We start from the raw sequence: 14,886 nt of genomic DNA on the forward strand, positions 1-14,886 counted from the left end.
AATTCTGAAAGCAGCAAGGGGTAAACGTGCCCTCACATATAAAGGGAGACCTATAAGACTCGTGACTGATCTCTCTTTTGAAACTTGGCAGGCCAGAAAGAATTGGCACGAGATTTTCAGTGTGCTAGACAGAAAAAATGTGCAGCCGAGAATCCTTTATCCAGCAAGTCTGTCATTTAGAATAGAAGGAGAGATAAAGGTCTTCCCAAACAAACAAAAACTGAAGGAATTTGTCACCACTAAACCAGCCCTACAAGAGATCCTAAGGGGGACCCTGTGAGACAAAGTACCAGAGATATCACTACAAGCATAAAACATACAGACATCACAATGACTCTAAACCCATATCTTTCTATAATAACACTGAATGTAAATGGATTAAATGCGCCAACCAAAAGACATAGGGTATCAGAATGGATAAAAAAACAAGACCCATCTATTTGCTGTCTACAAGAGACTCATTTTAGACCTGAGGACACCTTTAGATTGAGAGTGATGGGATGGAGAACTATTTATCATGCTACTGGAAGCCAAAAGAAAGCTGCAGTAGCCATACTTCTATCCGACAAACTAGACTTTAAATTAAAGGCTGTAACAAGAGATGAAGAAGGACATTATATAATAGTGACAGGGTCTATCCATCAGGAAGAGCTAACAATTATAAATGTCTATGCGCCGAATACCGGAGCGCCCAAATATATAAAACAATTACTCATAAACATAAGCAACCTTATTGATAAGAATGTGGTAATTGCAGGGGACTTTAACACCCCACTTACAGAAATGATAAGATCATCTAGACACACGGTCAATAAAGACACAAGGGCGCTGAATGAGACATTGAATCAGATGGACTTGACAGATATATTTAGAACTCTGCATCCCAAAGCAACAGAATATACTTTCTTCTCGAGTGCACATGGAACATTCTACAAGATAGATCATATACTGGGTCACAAAACAGCCCTTCATAAGTTTACAAGAATTGAAATCATACCATGCATAGTTTCAGACCACAATGCTATGAAGCTTGAAATCAACCACAGAAAAACGTCTGGAAAACCTCCAAAAGCATGGAGGTTAAAGAACACCCTACTAACGAATGAGTGGGTCAACCAGGCAATTAGAGAAGAAATTAAAAAATATATGGAAACAAACGAAAATGAAAATACAACAATCCAAACGCTTTGGGATGCAGCGAAGGCAGTCCTGAGAGGAAAATACATTGCAATCCAGGCCTATCTCAAGAAACAAGAAAAATCCCAAATACAAAATCTAACAGCACACCTAAAGGAAATAGAAGCAGAACAGCAAAGGCAGCCTAAACCTAGCAGAAGAAGAGAAATAATAAAGATCAGAGCAGAAATAAACAATATAGAATCTAAAAAAACTGTAGAGCAGATCAACGAAACCAAGAGTTGGTTTTTTAAAAAAATAAACAAAATTGACAAACCTCTAGCCAGGCTTCTCAAAAAGAAAAGGGAGATGACCCAAATAGATAAAATCATGAATGAAAATGGAATTATTACAACCAATCCCTCAGAGATACAAACAATTACCAGGGAATACTATGAAAAATTATATGCCAACAAATTGGACAACCTGGAAGAAATGGACAAATTCCTGAACGCCCACACTTTTCCAAAACTCAATCAGGAGGAAATAGAAAGCTTGAACAGACCCATAACCAGCGAAGAAATGGAATCGGTTATCAAAAATCTCCCAACAAATAAGAGTCCAGGACCAGATGGCTTCCCAGGGGAGTTCTACCAGACCTTTAAAGCAGAGATAATACCTATCCTTCTCAAGCTATTCCAAGAAATAGAAAGGGAAGGAAAACTTCCAGACTCATTCTATGAAGCCAGTATTACTTTGATTCCTAAACCAGACAGAGACCCAGTAAAAAAAGAGAACTACAGGCCAATATCCCTGATGAATATGGATGCAAAAATTCTCAATAAGATACTAGCAAATCGAATTCAACGGCATATAAAAAGAATTATTCACCATGATCAAGTGGGATTCATTCCTGGGATGCAGGGCTGGGTCAACATTTGCAAATCAATCAACGTGATACATCACATTAACAAAAAAAAAGAGAAGAACCATATGATCCTGTCAATCGATGCAGAAAAGGCCTTTGACAAAATCCAGCACCCTTTCTTAATAAAAACCCTTGAGAAAGTCGGGATAGAAGGAACATACTTAAAGATCATAAAAGCCATTTATGAAAAGCCCACAGCTAACATCATCCTCAATGGGGAAAAACTGAGAGCTTTTTCCCTGAGATCAGGAACACGACAGGGATGCCCACTCTCACCGCTGTTGTTTAACATAGTGCTGGAAGTTCTAGCATCAGCAATCAGACAACAAAAGGAAATCAAAGGCATCAAAATTGGCAAAGATGAAGTCAAGCTTTCGCTTTTTGCAGATGACATGATATTATACATGGAAAACCTGACAGACTCCACCAAAAGTCTGCTAGAACTGATACATGAATTCAGCAAAGTTGCAGGATACAAAATCAATGTACAGAAATCAGTTGCATTCTTATACACTAACAATGAAGCAACAGAAAGACAAATAAAGAAACTGATCCCATTCACAATTGCACCAAGAAACATAAAATACCTAGGAATAAATCTAACCAAAGATGTAAAGGATCTGTATGCTGAAAACTATAGAAAGCTTATGAAGGTAATTGAAGAAGATTTAAAGAAATGGAAAGACATTCCCTGCTCATGGATTGGAAGAATAAATATTGTCAAAATGTCAATCCTACCCAAAGCTATCTACACATTCAATGCAATCCCAATCAAAATTGCACCAGCATTCTTCTCGAAACTAGAACAAGCAATCCTAAAATTCATATGGAACCACAAAAGGCCCCGAATAGCCAAAGTAATTTTGAAGAAGAAGCCCAAAGCAGGAGGCATCACAATCCCAGACTTTAGCCTCTACTACAAAGCTGTCATCATCAAGACAGCATGGTATTGGCACAAAAACAGACACATAGACCAATGGAATAGAATAGAAACCCCAGAACTAGACCCACAAACGTATGGCCAACTCATCTTTGACAAAGCAGGAAAGAACATCCAATGGAAAAAAGACAGTCTTTTTAACAAATGGTGCTGGGAGAACTGGACAGCGACATGCAGAAGGTTGAAACTAGACCACTTTCTCACACCATTCACAAAAATAAACTCAAAATGGATAAAAGACCTGAATGTGAGACAGGAAACCATCAAAACCCTAGAGGAGAACGCAGGAAAAGACCTCTCTGACCTCAGCCGTAGCAATCTCTTACTCGACACATCCCCAAAGGCAAGGGAATTAAAAGCAAAAGTGAATTACTGGGACCTTATGAAGATAAAAAGCTTCTGCACAGCAAAGGAAACAACCAACAAAACTAAAAGGCAACCAACGGAATGGGAAAAGATATTTGCAAATGACAGATCGGACAAAGGGCTGGTATCCAAAATCTATAAAGGGCTCACCAACTCCACGCCCGAAAAGCACATAACCCAGTGAAGAAATGGGCAGAAAACATGAATAGACACTTCTCTAAAGAAGACATCCGGATGGCCAACAAGCACATGAAAAGATGTTCAGCGTCGCTCCTTTTCAGGGAAATACAAATCAAAACCACACTCAGGTATCACCTCACGCCAGTCAGAGTGGCCAAAATGAACAAATCAGGAGACTATAGATGCTGGGGAGGATGTGGAGAAACAGGAACCCTCTTGCACTGTTGGTGGGAATGCAAATTGGTGCAGCCGCTCTGGAAAGCAGTGTGGAGGTTCCTCAGAAAATTAAAAAGAGACCTACCCTATGACCCAGCAATAGCACTGCTAGGAATTTATCCAAGGGACACAGGAGTACTGATGCATAGGGGCACTTGTACCCTAATGTTCATAGCAGCACTCTCAACAATAGCCAAATTATGGAAAGAGCCTAAATGTCCATCAACTGATGAATGGATAAAGAAATTGTGGTTTATATACACAATGGAATACTACGTGGCAATGAGAAAAAATGAAATATGGCCTTTTGTAGCAACGTGGATGGAACTGGAGAGTGTGGTGCTAAGTGAAATAAGCCATACAGAGAAAGACAGATACCATATAGTTTCACTCTTATGTGGATCCTGAGAAACTTAACAGGAACCCATGGGGGAGGGGAAGAAAAAAAAAAAAAAGAGGTTAGAGTGGGAGAGAGCCAAAGCATAAGAGACTGTTGAGAACTGAGAACAAACTAAGGGTTGATGGGGGGTGGGAGGGAGGAGAGGGTGGGTGATGGGTATTGAGGAGGGCACCTTTTGGGATGAGCACTGGGTGTTGTATGGAAACCAATTTGACAATAAATTTCATATATAAAAAAAAAAACACAAAAAACTCCTGTATTCCTCTGAGACTGAAGATAGACTCAGTATGGTTAGAAAAACTTATGAGCTCCCTTGTCCTTCTTTAAGATATTGGGTTGTATATCTTTCATTAATAACTGAGAGATATGAATGATAAAACAATTATGAGAAAAAGCAAAGTGGTAAAAATATTAAAGCTTAAGAATGATGTTATTTCCAGAGTTCTCCTTGAACAATTTTTACTTAGAACATCAGACTGGTAATAGAGAGAGAGAGAGAGAAAGAGATAAAATAGTGATATGAAGGTGGTACCATAGAGCAAGAGGAGACAATCAAATTCTCTTTGATATGTAATTAATTGTTGATCATACGGTATCTAGTGCTGCGAAACAGAATCAGATGAAATAATTTTAATAATTTAACTTTGTGTAATTTAATGTAGTTGTACAAATAACTGAATAAACTTGTACAAATATAATATGTGAGCATGGGATTAAACTTTCTGTTTATGCCAACAAAGAGAAACTAGATTGTGGACAGCATCAAGGTATAATGATTAGGTCAATAGTTCTTCAGTTAAGATATATATAGATAAAAATATTGCCTCAACTAGTTACTATAATAACTATCATTATTGCTGCCATCCCCAGCATCTGTTCGCAGCAGCATTATGTCCCAAACTTTCTAAGCTGCTTTATTTACATAAAGTAATTTACTATTTAAAAGAGCAAATGGTGGTATGAGTGTCCTCATTATTTAGCCATATATAAAAACATGTATATGGTATCAAATGTATAGTATTGTAATATATATCTTCTGGGATAATTGGAAATCTTTTTTTTTAGTTTTTTTAACTTGTATTTATTTTCACTTATTGATTTTATAATTATTATATTACATACACCAATATTCAATTATAAATAGTGATAATGTCGATATCTTTGTTTAGTTTTTTAGTTATTTTTACTTATTCAACTTCTGCCTAGTTATGAGTCACAAAAGATAATTATGTTTTTAAAATTATATTTAATGTCCTTTGTTCTCTAGCGCTTGAAACGTACAAATGTACTCAAAACTTTCTGTAGCATCCTCATGCAAATATTTAATTTAGAAACATCTTTGTGGATTCACTTTTTTTAAAATGAAATTTATTGTGAAATTGGTTTCCATACAACACCCAGTGCTCATCCCAACAGGTGTTCTCCTCAATCCCCATCACCCACTTTTAAAATGCAAGTTTTATAAACATTTAAAAGCAAAGAATCTACCAGTTTTAAGTGTGCCACAAAAACATTTATCATACTCATTATTACATAAATAAGAAATTTGTAGACATGTGCTATTTCCTTCTTTCAAACAAGGAAGCCTCTATGAAGTTGATCAACTAAAAAATTTGTACAGTGAAGGAAACAATGAACAAACTAAAATGTAGCCTATGGAATGGGAGAAAATATTCGCAAATGACATGCCTGATAAAGGGTTAGTATTCAAAATCTATAAAGAACTTATCAAACTCAACACCCCAAAACCAAACAACCCAGTTAAGAAACAGACTGAAGACATGAAGAGACATTTTCCATAGAAGCCATCCAGATGGCTAACAGAGACATAAAAAGATGCTCAGCGTCACTCATCATCAGGAAAACACAAATAAAAACCACAATGAGATACGACCTCACATGATTCAGAATGACTAAAATTAACAACACAGGAAAAAAATAACTGGTGTTGGAGAGGATAGAGAGAAAGAGGAGTCCTATTGCCCTGTTGGTGGGAAGCAAACAAGTGCAGTTACTCTGAAAAACAGTATGGAAGTTCCTCAAAAAAAAAAACCTAAAACTAGAACTACCCTATGATCCAGAAATTGCACAGTTAGGTGTTTACCCCAAAGATACAAAAATACAGAGTCAAAGGGATACATGAACCACAATGTTTATAGCAGAATTATCAATGATAGCCAAACTATAGAGAGAGCTGAAATATCCATGGACTGATGAATGGATAGAGAGGTTGTATATATATAGAATGGAATATTAACCCTCACAGAGAATGAAACCTTGCCATTTGCAATGATGTGGATGGAGGTAGAATGTATAATGCTAAGCAAAATAAGTCAATTAGAGAAAGACAAATACAATATGACTTCACTCGTATATGGAATTTAAGAAACAAAACAGATGAATATATGTGAAAGGGGGACATACAAGAAAATAGAGGGAAACAAATCACATGTGATGATTAACAATAGAGAACAAACTGAATGTTGATGGAAGGTTGTGGGTGGGGAATGGGTTAGGTGGGTGATGGTTATTAAGGAGGGCATTTGTTGTGATGAGCACTGGGTATTGTATATAAGTGATGAGTCACTGAATTCTACATATGAAACCAATATTGCACTGTATTTTAAGTAAATGAAATTTAAATTAAAAAATAAAAAATAAAAAAGGAGCAAACAAACATTGTTTCACCATAATTTAAAGGCATGTAAGCAGCCTAATCAAAACACACAAGCAACATATTTTCTTTTTTATTTTTCAACGTTTATTCATTTCTGAGAGAGAGAGACAGAACGTGAGCAAGGGAGGAGCAGGGAGAGAGGTTAGACACAGAATCTGAAGCAGACTAGGCTCTGAGCTATCAGCACAAAGACCAATGTGGGGCCTAAGCCCACAAACCCTGAGATCATGACCTGATCTGAAGTCGGATGCTTAACTGACTGAGCCACCCAGGTGCCCCAAGGAACCTATTTTTTAAATGAATAGAATGGAGGAAACGTAAGTTATATAAAAATAATCAAAGTGAAATGAAATATCACAAACCACTTAAAAATAATTATAAAATGGCAAATGCAAATAAAAATAATATCCCCTATTACATAAGAATAATAAGTTATTTAAAAATCATATTAAATAAAAAAACACAAAAAATGTTTTATTAAAAAAAGACAAGTCTGAGACTAACAGGATATTTAAACAGAAAAATAAGATACTCTTGATAAACGGTATAATCAAGAGTTGCCATCTTGTGTCCCTGTAGGTGTGCACCTAATCTCAGCTAGTCTGCCGGTGACACACTGAGCATCAATCCTAGCCCCTTCCTCAGTTCCATTTCCACTCCAAGATGAAAGAAACTATCATGAACCAGGAGAAACTCCCCAAACTACAAGCACAAGTGTGCATTGGTGGGAAGGGAACTGCTCCCCCAAAGAAGAAGGTGGTTTGTAGAACAGCTACAGCAGATGATAAAAAAACTGCAGTTCTTCTTACCTTTGTTAAGGTTAAGTCATTATGTTCACAACCTAAGGATCCACTTTAACAACCCTAAAGTTGAGGCATTCTTGACAGCAAACACTTTCAACAAAACATGCCATACTGAGACAAAGCAGCTGACAGAAAAACTACCCAGTATCTTAAGCCAACTTGATGCACACATTCTGTCTAGTTTAAGAAGACTGGATGAAACTCTACTCAAAAAAAATCCATGGATGGAAAAGCAACACTTGCTGCCAGAACGGATGTTGATGATGAAGTTCTAGATCTTGTGGAGAATTTAGATAAACCTTCTAAGAATGAAACAAACTGAATTAAGTCACCTTCTGAAGAAGATAAAAGTTGAAGAAGTTACTGGGAGCTGCTATTTTATATTATGATTGATTTTTAAATTTTTATTAATGAATCTGATAAAATCTAGATCTTGAATATTTTTAAGCCCACACCCCTTGGACACTGCAGCTCGTGGCAGTTTTTGCTTATACACATTTCATTATTCGTAGGTACTTAAGCTGAAGAAGCCTAGGAATAAAGCTTGAATCAAGGTTAATAAAGTTCTTTGCCTAGCATATAATTTTATTTTTTAAAATTTCATTGACACTGATTTGTGCAGAGGTTGCAAAGTTGTTTATAGGAAGCTAATCACAGCATGCAATATGTCTAGTAAACTTTGGTGACATTTGATTAAAGATTTTATAACTTATTTTTAAGTTTATTTATTTGAGAGAGACAGAGAGAGTGCAAGCAGGGGATGGACACAGAGAGAAGGAGAATCCCAAACAAGTTATTCACTGTCAGCACAGAACATGTTGTGGGATTCCCTCCCATGGACCATGAGTTCATGACCTGAGCTGAAACCAAGAGTCAGTCCCTTAACTGACTGAGTCATGCAGGCGCACCTAATTAAAGATTTTGAATGGCAGTATAATGTAACAAAGGTGGTATAAAATTCTCATATTTTGAAACTTCTCTCCAGAAGTCCTCAGGCTATTGTGGTTTATCTAATGAGTATAATTATAAAATGAGGATGGACAAAAAGGTATAATACACACACACACACACACACACACACACACACACACACACACACAAAATTACTGTCCCCATTAAAGATAAATATTATACCATCAAATTTTATAGAGCAAAAATTGCAGAAAATCCACGGGATTTAAGTAAAACAACAGAGAAAATTTAAAACACTACTCAGTTTTTGACCAATCAAGGAAATTACAAACAAGAGTATAGTTAAAGTAATTATCACTATAGTTTGCTTTAGGGCCACCATGTTGCTATTTGTTTTCTATAGATCCTTGTATATTTTGTTCCTCCCTTTATTATTTTCTGATTTAGTTTTGGTTAATAAATTATTTTTATCCTTATATTTTAATCCTGCTATTGGCTTTTTAGCTACAGTTCTGTACAATTTTTTGTATTTGTTTATGGGTATAGTATGCATATTCAGGTTATCAGGGTCCGCATAGAGTTTATGTAGTACAGCTTTATGTAAAATATGAGAAACATGCATTACTATAGTTACATCATCCTTGCTCTATCTTATGTACTATTGTGATGCAGATTGTATTTATATATGTTACAACACCCACAAGCCATTATTATAATCTTAGGTTTTAATGATAATAATAACATAGTTTTCAAATATTGAAAGAAAAGATAAAAACATGTATTTTATTAACCAACATATATCTTAAATTACTTTTCTCCTTCCTTTTCCCTTTTCCCAAGATTCCAATGACATTTATGTCAATAGAAAAATATCTAAGATGGCTCAGATGTGGTATTAACAGATAAGGACTTTAAACAACTCACTAAAATGTATTTAAATATTTGAAGGAAAAGATTCTCATAATGGATTAATATATAGGAATATAAGCAGAGAAACGGAAATTACAAAAATGAACAAAATTAACATTCTAGAACTAAGAAAGAAAAATACAGAAGTAAAATATTTAAAGTAAAATTGGAAAATGGATAATAAATAGACTTTTATTTCTAGTGAAGCAGAGAATAGTGAACCAGAGGCCAGATCAATAGAAATAACTGAGTTGGAAATTTCAAAAAAATATTTTAAAAAATGAACACAATATCACTAATGTGTGCAAAAATAAAGTAGTATTCTAACATAGACATAGTTGTAGTCCACAATGAGAAGAGGGCCTGGTAAGGGGGAAAAATACTGGAAAAAACAATGGCTGAACGTATCTCAAATTTCAAGAGGAATATCAGTCTACAATCAAAAAGTTTGGTGAACACCAAACAAGATAAATACAAAGAAAACCACACTTAAATACAAAGATAAAGAAAAACCTTAAACAGATACACAGGAACACAGATACAATAAATAAACATAAATAATGATTCAAGGATGAATGAATTCTCAAAACATCGGAGGCCAGAAAGCAATAAAATGCCATGCTTAAGGTGCTAAAAGAATTTTAAAAATGTCCAACTATAATTGTATATTCAATAAAAATGATATTAAAATATTTTTCAAACAAATGGAAGGTGAGAAAATTTGTTGTTAATACACTACCACTGCAAGAATACTAAAAGAAGTTCTTCAGGCTGAAGAAAAAGAGAAGATGGAAACAGAAAAAAAAGAAAAAGTAGAAATGACAATCATATAAGTAATTACAAATATATTCTCAATTTACTTAAAATACTGATTGCAGAAAGGAAAATTTTAATATATAGATTTGATAGCATATGTAGACATAAAATATGATGAGAACAAAGGACAAAGGAGTACTAAGTATAACTACTTCGCTGAAAAGTTTTTTACACTTTAAATTATACACTTTAAATATTATACAATATTAACTCTAAGACTAACATAAGTTAAGCTACATATTATAATCCATATGGGAACCCCTAAACAAAAATACATAAAAGTAGAGCTAAAATATAAGAGACTCATGTCATCTATGAAGAGTGAAAGTTTGACTTATTTACCAATTTGTATGCTTTCTATTTCTTTTTGTTGTCTGATTGCTGAGTCTAGGACTTCCAGTAATATATTGAACAACAGTGGTGAGAGTGGACTTCTCTGTTATGTTCCTGCCCTGCTAGAACTAATATATGAATTCAGCAAATTCACAGGATATAAAATCAATGTACAGAAATTAGTTACATTTCTATACACCAATAGTGAAGCGGCAGAAAGAGAAATCAAGGAATCAATCCCATTTACAATAGAACTAAAAGCATAAGATACCTTGGAATAAACCTAACCAAGGAGGTAAAAGACCTGTATGCTGAAAACTATAGAGAGATTATGAAAGAAATTGAAGAAGACACAAAGAAATGGAAAAGCATTCCATGCTCATGGACTGGAAGAATAAACATTGCTAAAATGTCTATACTACCCAAAGCAATCTATACATTCAATGCAATCCTATCAAAATAACACCAGCATTATTCACAGCTAGAACAAACAATACTAAAATTTGTATGGAAACACAAAATACCCTGAATAGTCAAAGCAATATTGAAAAAGAAAAACAAAACTGAAGGCATCCCGATTCCAGATTTCAAGTTGTATTACAAAGCTTTAATCATCAAGATAGTATGGTACTGGCACAAAAACAGACACATAGATCAATGGAACAGAATAGAAAACCCAGAAATGGACCCACAACTGTACAACCAACTAATCTTTGACAAAGCAGGAAAGAATACCTAATGGAAAAAAGTATCTTCAGCAAATGGTGCTGAGAAAAGTGGACAATGACTTGCGGAAGAATAAAAGTGGATGGCTTTCATACACCATACACAAAAATACATTCACAATGGATGAAAGACCTCAGTGTGAGAAAGGAAACTATCAAAATCCTAGAGAAGAAAATAGCAACCTCCTTGACCTCAGCTGCAGCAACTTCTTACTTGACATGTCTCCAGAGGTAATGGAACCAACAGCAAAAATCAAATATGAGACTTCATAAAGATAAAAGCTTCTGCACAACAAAGGAAACAATCAACAAAACTAAAAGCCAATCGATGGAATAGGAGGAGATATTTGCAAATGACCTATCAGATAAAGGGTTAGTATCCAAAATCTACAAAGACTTTACCAAACTCAACATGCAAAATTCCTCCAAATAATCCAGTGAAGAAATGGGCAGAAGACAAGAATAGACACTTTTCCAAAGAAGACACTCAGATAGCTAACAGACACGTGAAAAGATGCTCAACATCATTCATCATCAGACAAATACAAATCAAAACCACAATGAGGTACAATCTCATACCTGTCAGAATGTCAGAATGTCTAAAATTAACAACTCAGGAAACAACAGATGATGGCAAGGAGTTTGAGAAAGGGGAAACTTTTGCACTGTTGGTGGGAATGCAAACTGGTGAAGCCACTCTGGAAAACAGTATGAAAGTGCCTCAAAACGTTAAAAATAGAACTAGCCTATGATCCAGCTATTGCACTACTAGGTATTTATCCAAAGTATACAAAAGTGCTGATTTGAAGGGGCACATGCACCCCAATGTGTATAGCATCACTATCAACAGTAACCAAAGTATGGAAAGAGCCCAAATGTCCATCAACTGATGAATGGAGATATATATGTATATACGTATATATACATACACACACACACACATATATATATATAATGGAATATTACTTGGCTATCAAAAAGAATGAAATCATTCCATTTGCAACAATGTGGATGGAACTAGAGAGTATTATGCTAAGCAAATTAAGGCAGTCAGAGAAAGTCAAATATCATATGACTTCACTCACGTGTAATGAATGTAAGAAACACAACAGGTGAGCATAGGGGAAGGTAAGGGAGAGGGAGACAAACCATAAGAGACTCTTAAATACAGAGAACAAACTGAGGATTGCCAGAGAGGAGGTGGGTGGGAAGATGGGCTAAATAAATGATGGGCATTAAGAGGGCATGACACTGGGTGTCATATGTAAGTGATGAATCACTGGGTTCTACTCCTGAAACCAGTACTACATTGTATGTTAACTAACTTGAATTCAAATAAATAAATTTAAAAAAAAGAGAAGTAACAGGTAAATAGAGAAGTTGATATAGAATACTAATATACATTCAATTAGTTCAATAATTTTGTAATTATTTAATTATTTGCAAAAAGAAGGAAGCAAAGCAGGGAGAAAGGTGTAAACTAAAAGGGACAAATAGGGGAGAAAAGTAGGTAAATAATAGGCATAAATCCAAATATATCAACAGGTATATTTAATGTAAATAGACCAAAAGATTTCAAAAGATTTAAAAGACATTGATGGTTAATTAAACTAGATAAAAATTAAGACTCAGCCATATGCACTCTACAAGAGTTACACTATAAATATAAAGACACAGATTAAAAGTAAAAAGGTGGAAAGACATATCAGACAAGTGATAATCATAGGAAAGTTGGTATTACTATTCTAAGACAAAGCAAACTTCAAGACAATGAATATATCTAAAATAAAGGGAAACATAATAACAAGAAAAAATACATTAAGAAGTCATGATAGTCATAAAAGTGTAATAAATAAAACGTCTTCAGATACATAAGAAGCTAATGAGACTTCTTACTATAAAATGTCCCCTGTGGCAAGGGAATTAGAACAAAAATAAACTATTGGGACTTCATCAAAATAAAGTGTCTGCACAGCAAAGGAAAAAATCCAACAAAACTAAAAGGCAACCTATGGAATGTGAGAAGATATTTATAAATGACATATCAGATAAAGGGTTAGCATCCAAAATATATAAAGAATGTATCAAACTCAATACCACAAAAATTAATAATCTGATTAAAAATTAACAGAAAAGAGAGACATTTTTTCAAAGAAGATATACAGATGGCCAACAGGCATATACAAAGATGGTCTCATCATTTATCATTAGGGAAATAAAAATCAAAATTACAATGAAAAATCACCTCACACCTGTCAGAATGGCTAAAATTAACAACACAATAAACAACAGGTTTTGGGAAGGATGTGGAGAAAGGGGAACACCCACACTTTTGGTAAGAATACAACCTGGTAGAGCCACTGTACCCACTGTAGAAAAAAGCATGGAGATTCCTTGGACTACCTTACGACCCAGCATTGCACTAGTAGGTATTTACCCAAAGGATACAAAAACACAGATTCAACAGGACACTCTGATGTTTATAGCAGCATTATCAGCAATAACCAAACTATGGAAAGAACCCAAATGTCCATCAATGGATGAATGGTTAAAGATGTATTGTGTGTGTGTGTGTGTGTGTGTGTGTGTGTGTGTGTGTGTGTGTGATGGAATATTACTCAGCCATCAGAAGTAATAAAATCTTGCCATTTGCAATAACATTGATGGAGCTAAAGTATATTATGCTAAGTGAAATAAGTCAGAGAAAGACAAACACCATATGATTTCACTCATATGTGGAATATAACAAACAAAACAGATGAATATAGGGAGAGGGGGAGGAGAAAGAGGGAGGCAAATAATAAGACTGTTAACTATAGAGAACAAACTTAGGGCTGATGAAGGGATGTGGGAGGGAGATGAGCTAAATGGTTGATGGGTAATAAGGAGGGCAGTTATGATGAGCACTGGGTGTTACATGTAAGTGATGAAGCACTAAAATCTACTCTTGAAACCTATACTACACAATATGTTAACTAACTAGAATTTAAATACAAACTTGAAAATAAATGAATAAATATAAACAAATGTGGAAGAAAAAATACATTAGGGGGTTAAGAAGGTGGAGGAGTGGGGAGACCCTAAGAATGTCTCATCCCTTGAACACAGCTAAATAGTTATCAAATCATTCTGAACACTTAATAAATCAATCAGATGTCTAAATGAACAAAAACTTTGAGACTACGTATAGGAAAGAGACCACCATTTGGAAGGTAGAAAGTGTAGAGCGTTTACAAGGGAATATATTGCTCTGGATGCAGCTACCGGGAGGGAGCCTGCTTACAGAGGCAAAGTAGTAAGAGCATCTGAGTACTTCTAATTTTCTTCTGCATTTCTCTATTAGTGGGAAGTGCCAGGCATAAAAGTGTTCAAGTGGTAAAGAGGTGTAGAATACCAGGAGTGACAGCATGGTCTGAGAATCCCTTGAGTCACAACAAAGATGGGATATGCCAACATGCTGTGCTGTTTCCAGGGATAAGAGAGGGGACTCATTCTGGCTGACAGCAGTAAGCAAGTGTGTTGGCCTTCTTCTTTGTTTTGACATAAACTCTGAACAGCCACACAG

The 14,886-nt window shown here is 35.1% G+C and overlaps 1 pseudogene; it reads left to right on the forward strand.

Moving 5' to 3' along the window:
* The first annotated feature begins 7,486 nt into the window (after positions 1–7,486).
* On the forward strand, positions 7,487–7,948 carry LOC112856029 (transcription factor BTF3 pseudogene; annotated as a pseudogene).
* Positions 7,949–14,886: the final 6,938 nt, after the last annotated feature.

The sequence above is a fragment of the Puma concolor genome, chromosome B3, assembly GCF_028749965.1.
Source record: "Puma concolor isolate L17-30 chromosome B3, mPumCon1.1.hap2, whole genome shotgun sequence".
NCBI classification, from domain to species: Eukaryota; Metazoa; Chordata; class Mammalia; order Carnivora; family Felidae; genus Puma; species Puma concolor.